This window comes from Orcinus orca, chromosome 11 (genome assembly GCF_937001465.1).
Source record: "Orcinus orca chromosome 11, mOrcOrc1.1, whole genome shotgun sequence".
Lineage (NCBI taxonomy): Eukaryota > Metazoa > Chordata > Mammalia > Artiodactyla > Delphinidae > Orcinus > Orcinus orca.
In genome coordinates, this window is record NC_064569.1 from 27,966,830 (window position 1) to 27,981,412 (window position 14,583).

General features: G+C 36.2%; 1 pseudogene; it reads right to left on the bottom strand.

The window, feature by feature from the left end:
- Positions 1 to 1,528: 1,528 nt before the first annotated feature.
- On the bottom strand, positions 1,529 to 2,998 carry LOC101285056 (glyceraldehyde-3-phosphate dehydrogenase-like; annotated as a pseudogene).
- Positions 2,999 to 14,583: the final 11,585 nt, after the last annotated feature.

Sequence of the window (14,583 nt, forward strand, 5' to 3'; positions counted from 1 at the left end):
ATATAAAGAAACTCACTCTGTTTTATTGTTGTAGTTGTTTTCTTTTCACAGAGTGAAATCATTACGTAATTTGAAAAGTTATCCCATGTTGTTTGTGCTGTAAATTTATGTTGTTTTTAATGTTTATTCTTAAGACTACATCAACAACAGTCTAAACATTTCACCTTTATTTTATTGTATAAGCTTCACATGTTGGCGTTTAGAAATCCTCCTGTGATAGAAACAACTGATAGATTATTGGTGTCCTTGCTGGAAAAGTGAAATTAGTTTATCAACGATGAAATAAATACACGTATCCTACTGAAGTAGGGAAATTTATGGAAAATATTTTATTATTTGACTGATTTACAAAAATTACAGATTTTATTGGAAGTCTCATGAATGTGCCTTGTGAAACATAATGAAATACTTTTATTTCTCTTGAGAATAATCTTATATAATACATTTGTGCTCCTCTGAATTTGAGGGGAACAGCCCAAAGCTGTGTGCTATCAAAATGCAAATGTAACACCATATTGCCAGGAACCTACTCTCCCCAGCAGGAAATATAGAACACAATAATTTAATTCATGCTGGAAAATGATGTTTTCCATTAGCACAGATTTACTTTCAAAAACAAAATTAAGTGTTGACTTGGAAGTAATCAGTCCTCTTCTTTTAGAAGTTTCAATTTTTCTTATATAGGGGGCAAGTTCTTCCAAAATGTGTATAAGAAATGGGTATATTTCTGTTAACTATATCAGTTTTCGCCAGATACAGTTTGATGTAAATTACCTTGAAAGATCAGTAAAGTGGGCATGACTGTGGACAACAAAACATGGAATATATAAACACTTTTGAGAACCAATGACTCTTAAAGAGCTGGTATGCCTCTCACTCGTCTTGGGCCTGGACTAATGTTTATGTCCTTGCAGAAAGTGATATATTAAAGCAGATTTCTGGCTACCATGGGAATTTAAATGGCCTATAATTAATTAATAAACAAACAAATAAATAAATATATTTGTATTTCTCTATAGTTTTCTTCTGAAAATAGAATTTAAATGCACTGCTTCAAAATTCATGCTCTCATACATACTTTCGTACATACTTTCTCACAAGCTGCTATATCTAAGTGGAATATTCTCCCTCCTCCCACACCCTTTGTTTTTGACATCTAACAAAACTATATTGTTCTTTATTTTAAGCCTGAGCATCTTTTGGGACGCTCTCTCTAACACTAGGAATAAATGATTCTACACACTAAGCTATTAGTGTTCCCATTTTCACAATGTGTTTTCAGATTTGTTCTTATACATTAATAAATCTCTCAAAGCAGAGATGTAATTATACTTTCTAAATAAGGCAATAAACTTGTGGTCATACTTAAAACTGTCATAAATAACTAAAGCTAAATTTTATTCTTCAAAATAAATGAATAATGTAAATTTGTGTGGCTGTGCCCTTGATTTAGTATAGCAAGGAATTTTTTAATCACTCATTTGTTAATCAAAGATGTATTATAATCTTTGACAGAGTATCCCTGAATTCATTATTTTAATGACAGGATATATTTTAATGAAATATTGTTTAATATGGCTTTGCAATCAACAGATAGCTATTAAATATTTACTGGGAGCATGTCAAGCACAAGACCTATTACTCAAGCTTTGCTAAACTACCTGTTTTCTAGACTGAATTAGTTATAGATTCTTGGGCAAATGTTCTTGCACAGAGTTGGGCAAATAACGTCACAACATTTCCTAGAACACAATCTATTCCCATCTCTTCAAGCAGTCCCTGATGACTTTATTTATTTATTTTTGACTGGGTACTGTGCACTTTATTGATGGCAAGTGATAAGGTAGAGTTTCCTAAGTCCTTCCTCTTCTTCAGGGGTCTGGGATAGAAACTGTGTCAAGAACTGGAGATCCTCCAGTTGGGTCAAAGATTGAGTTGGGGCAAGGACTCCCCAGCAGTAAGCACCTCTTTATTCCTCTCCTGTTCTCACTGGGGCTGGTGTTCCAGGGGACTCACTCCTTAGAGGTCATGTGGACCATAAGGTCCACCACTTTATTGCTGTAGCCAAATACATTGTCATAAAATGAGCTTGACAAAGTGGTCATGGAAGGCAATACCAGTCCCAGCAACAAAGGTGGGAGAGTGGGTGTCACCTTTAAAGTCGCAAGAAACAACCTAGTCCTCAGTGTAGCCCAGGATATCCTTTAGGGCTTCCTCCAATGCCTGCTTCACTGCCTTCTTGATGTCATCATATTTAGAAGCTTTCTGCACACTGCAGAGCAGATCCAGCACTGAAACATTAGGGGAAGGGACACAGAAGGCCATGCCAGTGAGCTTCCCAGTCAGCTCAGGAAGACCTTTCCCACAGCCTCAGCAGCACCAATAGAAGCAAGAATGATGTCCTGGGCTTCCCCACAGTCATGACACCACAGTTTCTCAGAGGTACCATCTACATTCTTCTGGGAAGCAGTGATGGCAAGGACTGTGATCATGCGTCCCTCCACAATGCCAAAGTTGTCATAAATGACTTTGACCAAGAGGGCCAAGGAGTTTGTGATGCAGGAGGCATTGCTGACAATCTTGAGAGAGCTGTCATACTTCCCATGGTTCATGCCCATCACAAACATGGGGGCATTAGCAGAAGAAGAAGAGGTGATGACTCTTAGGTTCAACGTGAGCCCTAGTCTTCTCCAAGCTAGTGAAGACACCAGTGGACTCTACAACATAATCAGCACCAAAATCACTTCATTTGATGTTGGCAGAATCTTGTTCTTGGAAGATGGAAGTTATATTTCCATTGAAGACATGCTTCCAGTTCTCAGCCTTGACTCTACCACTGAAATTGCCATGGGTGGAATCATACTGGAACATGTAGAATATGTAATTAAGGTAATGAAGGGGCCACGGATGGCAAGCAATATTCACTTTGCCAGAGTTAAAAGTGCCCTGGTGACCAGGTGCCCTATTGGTCAAATCCATTTACTCCAACCTTCATCATTGTGTCTCAGGGTCATGGCTTGACATGCAGAAAGATGTGGCTGCCTGTTGAAAAAAGCAGCACATAGAGCCTCAATCACTTTACTTTTCTCCTTCTCAAACAAACTTAAGTTATATTATATCCTACGATAAATCCCAGTTATCTTTTATTTATTCATTCATCCATTCACAGAACATGTTACCTGCTATCTAGTATTTACATGATAAATTTTCACTGATAAATAATTTTAGCAACACGGTAAGTGCACTATATTACATAGCTTTACAGCAATAACAACCTCAAACATTTATTTTTCATTCATATTACCTGTAGGTAGTTGTGGTTTGGCTACTGTGACTCTCATTATTCTCATTATTCCCAGTAGTTACATTCTACAAAGTCACCATGAATGCTGAGTTAGCACTTACTGAACTATTGTTTCAAGGGGACCTGCAAGCCTCTGGTCACAGCATTTTTGACAACCAAACTGCCATTTGAATTATGTATGTTTGCCAAAATCCTTGTAAAATAAGTCAGCGTCACCATCATTGGAAATCTGCTCTTCCACATGGCCTTCTCCTATATAAGAGTTAGCAGGTATTTTTTTTAAGTTTTTGCACATCCTCCTGACCTGCAGAAGCTTTGTCATCTGCAAGATTATTTTTCATGCTGTATCTCCTTTTGAAAAGTATGAGCCATAATATCTATTTTTAGAGGCAACAGCCCTTTCCTTCTGAATAAAAAATACCCAGAGATTCAGTGACTTCGAGAAATTTGTTCTCTAAAACAGAACTGTAATTGAGAGGTTTAATGAATTGATGAATTGTTGGTGCCCTTAAACTATCTCTCAGTAGATTCACTGTCCTAAGGTAGCATAGTTATAGAGGTCTTGCTGGGACGGAGGGAAGAATAGATGAGTTTATGTTATCTCAGGCTATAAATAGTAGTTGGGACTTCCCCGGCAGTCCAGTGGTTAAGACTCCACATTTCCACTGCAGGGGTGAAGGTTCGACCCCTGGTCGGAGAACTAAGATCCCACATGCCAGGTGTTGTGGCCAAAAACTTTTTAAAAAGAAGCTAATTTTAGTTGAAATTATATCATTGGTATTCATGGGATATTTAGGTTTTCAATACTGCCCTGGTAATCTTTTTATTGTTGATATCAGTGTTATAAACTTTTTTTGATATCTTAATACAAGCCAATAGTAAGTTGAAAGCCATTAGGTTTATTACTGATTGCTTATACCAGGGATTGTCAAATTATTGTCAACTGAAATAAACGCACACAACATGAGAGCTGTGAGTTTCAGTTTTATGTGAGGACTTCCTTAGGACTATAGCCCAGGAGACAGCCTCTCGGATAGCTCTGAGGAATCTCTCTGAAGGGATGAAAGGGGAGGTAAGCATATATGTGACTTTGGAGAAGAGGTATGTGCAATAAAGCACACATTTTTGTAGAAGGTTACTGCTGTCACGAGGCACAGGTATCTTAGTTAATGATTTTAAGATGCAAGAAATTGGTTTATAAAATTTTCTCCTGAAAGCATGTAACTATCTGAAGGCCTGTTCTACAAGTTTTCCCAGAGCACAGAGTGCCTTATTCCTGATCTCCACTCTGATCTCCTTCAGGGTGTATTGAAGGTCAGCAACTGTGCTGGCTAGTGACTTAATTCTTGCAGAACCAGATGGCAAGTGACATTCTTTGTTAGTTGTGCCCCCTCATGGTCAAAAACTCAACAATGGTTTGAAAGATATTACATGACCATTTGTCCCATTGTACTAGGAATGCTCATTCTTAGGCCAGGATTTTGTTGATAGGCTACTCAATGTGCTATTACCAGAGTAGGCCCTATTAATTGATAGCAGAAGTTCCTGGACCACCTGTCTTACTAGTCTGTTATGGTCGAGGAGAAGATTCCCTCTGGTTGCTTCTTCCCATATCTAGACTTACACTGTTACAATCATTGATCTTATTTGGAACTATATATTTGGTCAATCATTTCAAGCCACCTAGTTACAATTATTTTTATTGGCAGCCCAGTCACATGTTTGGCACCTCAAGAAACAACAATCTTGTAAAATAGGCAGAATATAAGTACTATAGCTAGCATTAATAATAGTATTATAAGTAAATATTTAAGCCAAGAATTTCCATTAGGTATGGCCGAGTATACCTCAAACTCATCTGGCCCTGTCTGTCACTATCTTAAAAGTAATTATATACACATTTCCATTAGGTATGGCCGAGTATACCTCAAACTCATCTGGCCCTGTCTTATCGCTATCTTAAAGGTAATTATATATTGGTATTGTTCATAAGGCACCCAGCACAATTTCTTAGTGTTATTACGTTGAACTTCTTAATGTTATTCGGTTGATTATCCTTAGTATGATTTAATTGTTCCCAACATAAGGGCCTTTAAACTTAAATGACCTGGTATTAGCCATATGAATCCAGCCCCAAGTTGAGGGAGGTTATATTCTTTAACCAAAATTTAGCTCATTGTTCTGATTGAGCTTGAGTAACTTTAAAAGAAAATTCATATTCATGACATGGTCAGAGCAAGTATGATTCATTGGCTAAGTGAGGGTGTCTCATCTCATAATATCAGTAGTGGCCTAAACAGAACTGTAACTTCTTTAGTCTAGGATAAATTTCCTAAGACCATCCAGTTAGAGTCTTAAGGAGGAGAAATCCACAAAGGTAGAGAGGTAATGACCATAAACCCAACTACTGAATTAATTTTTAAACGCTGCATAGAATTTGTGCCCATGATAGAAAAACATTGATTTTCTTGCAAAAGTCCAAGATATTAAAAAAAAATTAATAATCATACAGTTCAGTTCCGGCATCTTGGCAGGTCTGTTTACTTCTGTTGTTTTCTTCTTCTTGTCCTGGTGTGAGTGTAGTTTCTCCTCTGAGCATTGTTTTAAGGGGAGTTTGAGGTCAGCAGTCCTCTCTATAGACCAGTCCAGTGCAGCACCCTATCTAAGTGGTAAATATGAATCTAAAAGTCAATTTCCTTCAGTTCTTCTGTGCATGAGCTGGTTAAGAGTACCTGATAAGTTTTCTTCCATCTACATTGAAGATAGTCCTTTAAATGATGCTTTTTCTAGTATGCATAATATCCTAATTGTAGGTCATGGGGCATCTGATCTTCATTCAAGGTAGATTACTGTGATAAGCTTCAGAAACAAACTCAGAGTGTCCTTTTAATAATTCAATTAAAATTTACAATAATGTAACATAATAACAAGGAGCTATCTAGGAAGTGAGTTTTAGGCAGTAAATACAGACCTCAGTTAACAACTAGAATTTAATATCCACTGAAACATAATTTTTCTCTCTAAAATTACCTTCATTTCTATCAAAAACAGCCAAATCAAGAGTAATTTGTTCGCAGAAATAAATGTGGCTTCAATAAACTTGGCCAGATTATTTACATAAGTATAATTGAACATATAAGATGTTTTTAAATTGGCTTTGCTGGAAATTTTATAAGGAATTTCAGATTTAATTTTTAAAAGGCCTCTCAAGGCCAGAAGGCCACAGCAAGGACTTGCCATCAGATCCCACCTGTGATATCTAAAGATTTAGGTGAGTTCCTCTCTTCTCTAGGTCCAAAAGTATCTTTAGGTTCCTGCACCTTTTAGGAGTCTGCTTTCTGGTAACCTGAAAGTTTCCAATTTCTCTTCCAATTAGGTAGAGAGAAAAGTTAAATATTTCAATTCTGCTTACCAAATTGCTGTATGTCATAATTAGCTTCAGGGAGAAGTTTTCCTTACATCTGGAAAACACAGATTAAAAGCCAGTAATATTTCAAACCGAAAAAAGAAACACATAAAATTTATAAACAAATTCATCAGTTAACTCAGTCCTATGTAACTAATACTTGAACTTTTGTTAACAGTTGTATGAAGCCACCAAGATTTCCATTAGAATTCTTTAATTTCTTACCCAGCTTAGTGGTATGACCTGAAATTTATCAGAAACCTGTACTTGTCAAAAAGTTCTGTCTATAAATCTTCTTGAAGATAAAGCATTTTTTCAAAGGCATTGGAGTAAAACAACAACTATCTATGAATGACAAAAGACTTAAAATGATTTAAAAGGTAAAGAAAGTTTACAACCTGTGAAAAAAGCAAATCAATATTCCAGGAAAACTTTGTCCTCTTAACAGAGAGAAAACCCAATTCAGGTTTTGTACCACTTTACATTTAATGTTGAAATTAATTTGCTCAAATTTATTTTAATCTTAGTCCTGACCACACATAGAATTCCTCTCTAAAGATTTTTTTTTCTCACAAATCTTCGACAACATTCTATATCCATATTAATTTGTCCCTTATTTTCTTTCCCATTTAGAAATAACTTGCTTTAGGACAAAATTACCTTCTTTATGCTTAACAAAATGCATTTCTATTTCTTATACCTTCTTTTTTTCTTGAATACAAAAATATTTTGCTTATTAGCTTAGTAGTTTTAATTACATATATTAGTTAGATGACATAACTTCTAGCAATAATTAAGAAGTAAACACTTATGACTTGTCTCTTACATTAGCATTCTGTAGATTGGCAAACTTATAAATACTACTTATAATTTCTAAAAAGCATGTGCTTTATTAAAGAAAATGGCTTGATGTGGCACCAAACATATTTATTAATAGTCCTAAATATCTCTAGTTTCCCTGTAAAAGGAAGCCTATGTTCAGTAATTAATGTTCCCTATCTTATTTTATTTGGGAATGAACTAGATATTTAATAAACTGCCATCATTTAACGTAATTTAACAAAACTCTAAAGTTTCAAGTTACCAAATATCTGGAGAGACTATTTTTTAAGTAGACATTCCTAAAACATGATTATTCCTAAAGAGTTTACCTAAAAGCCATATCTCAACTACATTTAATTTGCTTATAAAATTTTTATCATTCCAAGTTATTTTTCTTGCTGACAAATTTTACAACTTCTTATTTGACTTCTAGTAAACCTAGGTACAATTAAAGTTTTATAGTTAATGCTGATGACTTTAAAGACATGTCTGTATTAATTAAACCAACTAACTTTCAAACCAAATGATAATTTAATACTATATATTTCCCAGATCATTTGAACCTGAAATTCATTTGGGTTAGTTTCTTTCATATTTCTGGGAATTTATATAAACACTTGATTTTTTTTAAGTCAATTAAATAGAACTCATTTACAAGTTAATTTTGGTAATACCATCCACAGGTTGAGATATATCATATCTATAAAGTACACACAGATATATAGACAGACACAACTAGAGATCTCATAGCTTCATTTTTAAAAGTTAGTCATGAATCAGGTATTACAATACAGAACTCACTAGTTTATAAATAACAGAATAAGCTAAGGGTAAAAAGGTCTCTTTTCCCTTTTTTTCTCCCAGTCTCAGGAATTGGAGATGGTCTAGATAAGAGTAAAATAAGCTTCTGAAAGTCCTGATAGAACACTTACATCTCAAAGACACATGGAGATAAAAGCAAGCTCCTCCTAGAAGGACCTTTTGGGTCAGAATTATGAAAACATTTTTTATCAAGCCAGCTTTCTCTAACCTAAGTGTGTATGCAATAAAAGATCCCTATCTCAGCTAATTTCAGGAGAATATTTCCATTAATTCCCAAGTAAATACTTATAAATATAATTTTTATACATACAGAAATGGGCTTGGGTGTTAGTTGGAGGGTGGCTTTCCCATGCCCCTCACTTAGAAAAGACATTAAGCCAGCCTCCCACCTAATCACCCAGTCCAGACCTCTCAGTGCCTTTCAACTGAGCAAATCCTAGTGTCTTTCAACTAGGCTTCCCCCAGTATCTTTCAACTGTGGGGGTCAGGTACCTGTTATACACTGCCAAATAAAACTCAGAATCATCACCAATAATCAGGAAATACAAGAACCACGAGAGGCATAATAAAATTCTTCTGGACTCATGAGTAGGCAGATGGGCATAAGGGGCCCTGCTGTCACCAAGGCTCCAGATCCTCGTAGAGTTCAGGTGAAGGAGAATAGTCTGCTCTGGGTCCATTCATGGTTGCCAGAAATGTCAGTCAACTGAAATAAAAACACACAAAATGAGAGCTGTGAGTTTCAATTTTATTTGAGGACTTACTGAAAACTAATAGCCCAGGAGACAGACTCTCAGATAGCTCTGTGGAATTGCTCTGAAGAGGTAAGGGGGAAGGTCAGCATATATGTGATTTTGGAGAAGAAGTATGTGCAATCAACCACACATCTCCATAGAAGGTTACTGCTGTCACAAAGCACAGATATCTTAGTTCATGCTTTTAATGCTTTTCTAAGTATGGGAAGATGCAAGAAATCGGTTCATAAAATTTTCTTCTGAAAACATCTAACTATCTGAAGGCCTGTTCTGCCAGTTTTCCCAGAGCACAGAGTGCCTCATTCCTGATCTCCACTCTGAATCTCTTTCAGGGTGTGTTCAAGGTCAACAACTGCAGTGGCTATTGACTTAATTCTTGTAGAACCAGATGGTCAGTGACATTCTTTAGTTGGCATTATAATCTGTGAAACAAATGCTTCCTGACACTTGTTTTATAGATAAATTTTTACTGAATACAGCCATGCTTTTTTCTTTAAGTATTGTCTGTGGCTGCTCTCACACTACAATGGCAGAGTTTAGTTACAAAAGAGACCATATGTACCACAACACTGAAAATAGTTACTATCTGGATCTTCAAACAATGTCTGTCTGTCAACCTCTGCCTTATACTCATGGAAGACATTCAGAAAAAAAAGGACAACAACTAATAGTGAAACTAAGAACAACCAGGTTGGAAAACTAATATCCTTCCACAAAAATTCTCAGATTTCCAGAGCTTCTTGTTCATCTCTGTGGCACTGAATGTAAACTGATTACAAAGTTGCACAAGCAATTGGCACAAACACATTTGTGATAGTTGAACATTTTACATTATGGAAAAAGCGTAATAGTTAATAACAATGTTATATTTTATATAAGATTGAGAAATAATATGTTTATGAATATGTTAAGCTGAAGCAAAATATTTTGATCAACCATTTAGCATGTTACTTATCTTTAATTCAACTATTTGAGTTTGGCCAATTAGCCAAAGTGACTATCTGGCTATGAAGTGGCTATCTGGGAGACAGGCACGTATGCTCATAAAGGATTATGCATAGACCTATACACTTAAAAGGAGTGAATTTCATTGTGCATAAATTATATCTCAATAAACCTGATTTATTTTCAAAAAAAGATTCTATATTTGCATAGATTTTTAGATTGTAGTAATTAACGTTAAGTCTTATAAAACAGTTCATTGATTGCGAGTATTATTGTTGTTAAATTAAGTGAATAGTTGGGACTGACATGACTGGTCCCATGGCATTAGAAGTCCAGAATAATGATCCATTAAAAAACAAATCCTGCCTAAAAGCTGGTTACAAGGTTTGCCCATTGTATTGTAAGAATAGCACCATATCTTCTTGCGAATCAGACATGCATGAAAGTGCTGGCCAGGTTACCAAATGGCAGAGAGAAGGAACTCCTTCAATCTGCAAACAGATTTTATGGCTGCTTCTGCCTCATTAGAGCCAGTAGATGTCCATTTTCTGAGAAATTTGGTCAGAGCTTGCTTTCACTGCAATGAACCATCTGATGATGGGTTTGCAGAGGTGGAGAACTAGAACTCTCACCAGCCTCTCCCTACAATTGCAGAGTACCTATATACATGACAGAAAAAAATTCTGCTACTTACCGAAAAGCCAAATTAGTTTAGGCTAGGTTTATAAATAACCTTTTACTCACAGAGCACTAAATTATCAGAAATAAAAGAAAGAGAAATTTTTAGACTGAGTGTTGAACATTGTATTAAATGATGTTGGACAGATGGAAACACTGTATTTAGATATCTATTACATTAAATTTCTTGATTTGCCAGGTTGAAAACAAGTCACCTTATGTATCTTCTGGACATAGCACAAAATTTTTGTTTTTTTAAATTTTTGAGTTAAATAATCATTTGTCAAAATGTAATAGAGTGTTTCTCAAACTACATATGATAAAAATCCATTTTTAAAAGAATCCCAATCCATCATGAATTGATAATTTTATAAAACACAATAAAAATGAAAAACTAGAAAAGTGAAATGAAAGAAAAAAAGACATAGGTCTTCTTTTTCAGTACTCCACAGACATACAATTACTTTGTGACACTGCTAAAAAATTTCTAAATATTTATTTCTATTTCTGTACTTATCTGGTCATAATCCAGTTGTATGGGGATCCAGGCAGGCATCAGTTGATAGACCACATTTTTAAGTACAAAGAGTTTTTCAAAATAAAATAAATTCAAAGGCTTATAAATTTTCCTTAAAAATGGGCACTATCCTTACCAGCCTGATTCCTGTTCCTCTGATTTAACCATCTTCCACTCTTCAAGCTGCTCCTTTTGACATTTAGCTCTATAAACTGAAATAAAATGCTTATATTACTACTTCTTGATTTTTCAATATTAGACATTCTCAGTTGACTTGATACTATGAAATATGAGGATATAGTTTACTTGCATCCTTCACTTATATATTCTTCCCACATCCTCCAAGTAGAGGTCTACCAGAATTTTTGTTTAAATTTATGGAACTGTTTAAAAGCGAGACTCTGACTGACGTACTGAAAAGAGGATGACAACAAATATCAAAAACTAAAAGCGGGGCTTCCCTGGTGGCACAGTGGTTGAGAGTCCGCCTGCCGATGCGGGGGACACGGGTTCGTGCCCCGGTCCGGGAAGATCCCGCATGCCGTGGAGCGGCTGGGCCCATGAGCCATGGCTGCTGAGCCTGCGCGTCTGGAGCCTGTGCTCCGCAACGGTAGAGGCCACAACAGTGAGAGGCCCACATACCGCAAAAAAAAAAAAAAAAACTAACTAAAAGCGTAATGAACTACTTTATACAGTAAAAATGTCAATTCTTTCCCCAAAATAGCTGAATAGAGTCAATACAATACTAATTAAAACAGCAGCTGGTTTTTAAAAATATTTATTTATTTGTTTGTTTGTTTATTTTTCACTGTGTTGGGTCTTCATTGTTGCGCATGGGCTACTCTTCCTTGCAGTGCACGGGCTTCTCATTGCGGTGTTTTCTCTTGTTGCAGAGCACGGGTTCTAGGCACGTGGGTTTCAGTTGTTGTGGCACGTGGGCTCAGTAGCTGTGGCTCGTGAGCTCTAGAGCACAGGCTCAGTAGTTGTGGTGCACAGGCTTAGCGGCTCTGCAGCATGTGGGATCTTTCTGGATCAGGGCTCTAACCTGTGTCCCCTGCATTGGCAGGTGGATTCTTAACCACTGCACCACGAGGGAAGTCCCCAGCAACTGGCTTTTTGTGGGAATTAATAAAATATAAATGGATATGTAATATCCAAGAGTATTCAAAATACTCTCAAAAAAGAAGAACATAGTGGGAAAAAATGCTCTACCAGTTACTAAGATATATTTTAAAGATGTAGTAAAATAGTGTAATATTATAATGACAGACAAATATAGCAATGGAATAGAGAGTTTAGAAAGAGACACATGCAAATATGGACGTTTCTTTTCTTCATTTGACATAAGTGTCACTGTAGAGAAGTGGCAATAAAATGGCATTTTATTTTTATTTATTTATTAACATCTTTATTGGAGTATAATTGCTTTACAATGTTGTGTTAGTTTCTGCTGTATAACAAAGTGAATCAGCTATATGTATACATATATCCCCATATCTCCTCCCTCTTGCGTCTCCCTCCCACCCTCCCTATCCCATCCCTCTAGGTGGTCACAAAACACCGAACTGATCTCCCAGTGCTATGCGGCTGCTTCCCACTAGCTATCTATTTTACATAAAATGGCCTTTTAAAATGTTGCTAAGACAATTTTTTATTTTTATGGAAACCAACTAGGTTCACATCTTGCATAATGCACTAGAATCCATTATAGGTGGATTGTAGATCTAAGTTTGAAGGGCAAATGATTGAGATTCTATAAAACATTATAGAAGACCTGACCTCAGAATATATGGAAACTGTGTAAATGGAAATTACTATAAAGGAAAAGACTGCTAAATCTGAATACATAAATTTAGTAGTTTTGGGACTTCCCTGGTGGTACAGTGGTTAAGACTCCATGCTCTCAATGCAGGGAGCCAAAGTTTGATCCCTGGTCAGGGAACTAGATCCCACATGCCACAACTAAGGGTTCTCATGCCACAACTAAGACCTGGTGCAACCAAATAAATAAACAAAGTATTTTTTTTTAATTTAGTAGTTTTCACTATTTTTATAAGCAGGGAAAAAAGTCACAGAGAGTGAGAAAAGACATTTTCAAACCATATAAACAACAAAGCGTTCACTATAAATAAAAAATTAAAAAACATACAACTTAGAAAAATGGACAATTGACTTGAGTAAATCTTCATAAATAAGAATACTCAAATGACCAATAAACATATGAAAACATACTCACTTTCATTAGTCATTAGGGAAATGCAAATTTAAACTGCAATTAGATACCATTACATATGCATCACTTGGTAAAATTTTAAAAATACCAAGTTTTGACAAGACTATGAAATAAGAAAAGCTCTTAAATACTGCTTAAAGAAGTATAAATTGGTATGACTACTTTAGAAAACACTTTTTCAATATTTAAACTATAAAATATGCAGATTTATGAACCAGCAATTACAATCCTAGTAGAGGTCTGCTTTTACCTTGTGCTGAGTATTGGACCATGGGTGTCAAAGGTTTTCTCTCAATATTCCTGCTCTACCCTCAACTTTCAGCAGTCTTTGCAAACCTGCACTTCAGAGGCTTCTCTCTCCATGCCTTTGTCCCATTGCAGCAGCAGACTGCTTTGTCACTCAGTGCTAGTCTCATGGGGGAAGTGAGGAGGTAAGTTCAGTATTCCCGATCCATCTTCAGTGTTAAGCAGGCCCTGTATAGCCTTATGGGTGAGCTTTCACATTGTTCCTGTTCCTCCATGTTATGGTAGCCTTGAATTTGTGGTAGCCCTCGAGGGAAGGAGAGTTTCCTGCCTCTCCCCTAGTGGCAACAGACCTCTTCTTTGAATTAGTGCAGGATATTGGTCCCAAAGTCCTTCTTCCCCCTCCATCAGTAACAAGTTTTTCCTTTTCTCCCTTTCCCAGAAGCAATGGAGCTTTGCCTGGGTTCTGGAATGCAAACATCTCCTCACCTTCCCCCTGAGGACTAAGGCTTTCACTTCACTCAATTGAAGCGTCCAGGAAAGTGTGTGATTTTTTTTGTTTGTCCCCAAGTGGCAGCCAATCCACCTCTGCACACATGCATTTCTGTCAAGCTCTCTCCAGTCTCTCACATGCCCCCAATACTTCTTGCATGATCATATGATTATTGTAAGATATCTTCAAAACAAAAATAATAGTAATGAATTAGTATTGAAAATAATGAACTTTAAAAACACAGCCATCCTGAGTGACAGTTTTGTTAGGCGTATATTTGAGTGCTAATCAATAAAGAGGGCTAAAACATTACTGGAATCAATTTAGGGAAGGTAACAAATTGGTCCTGATTTTGCTGAAGTTGT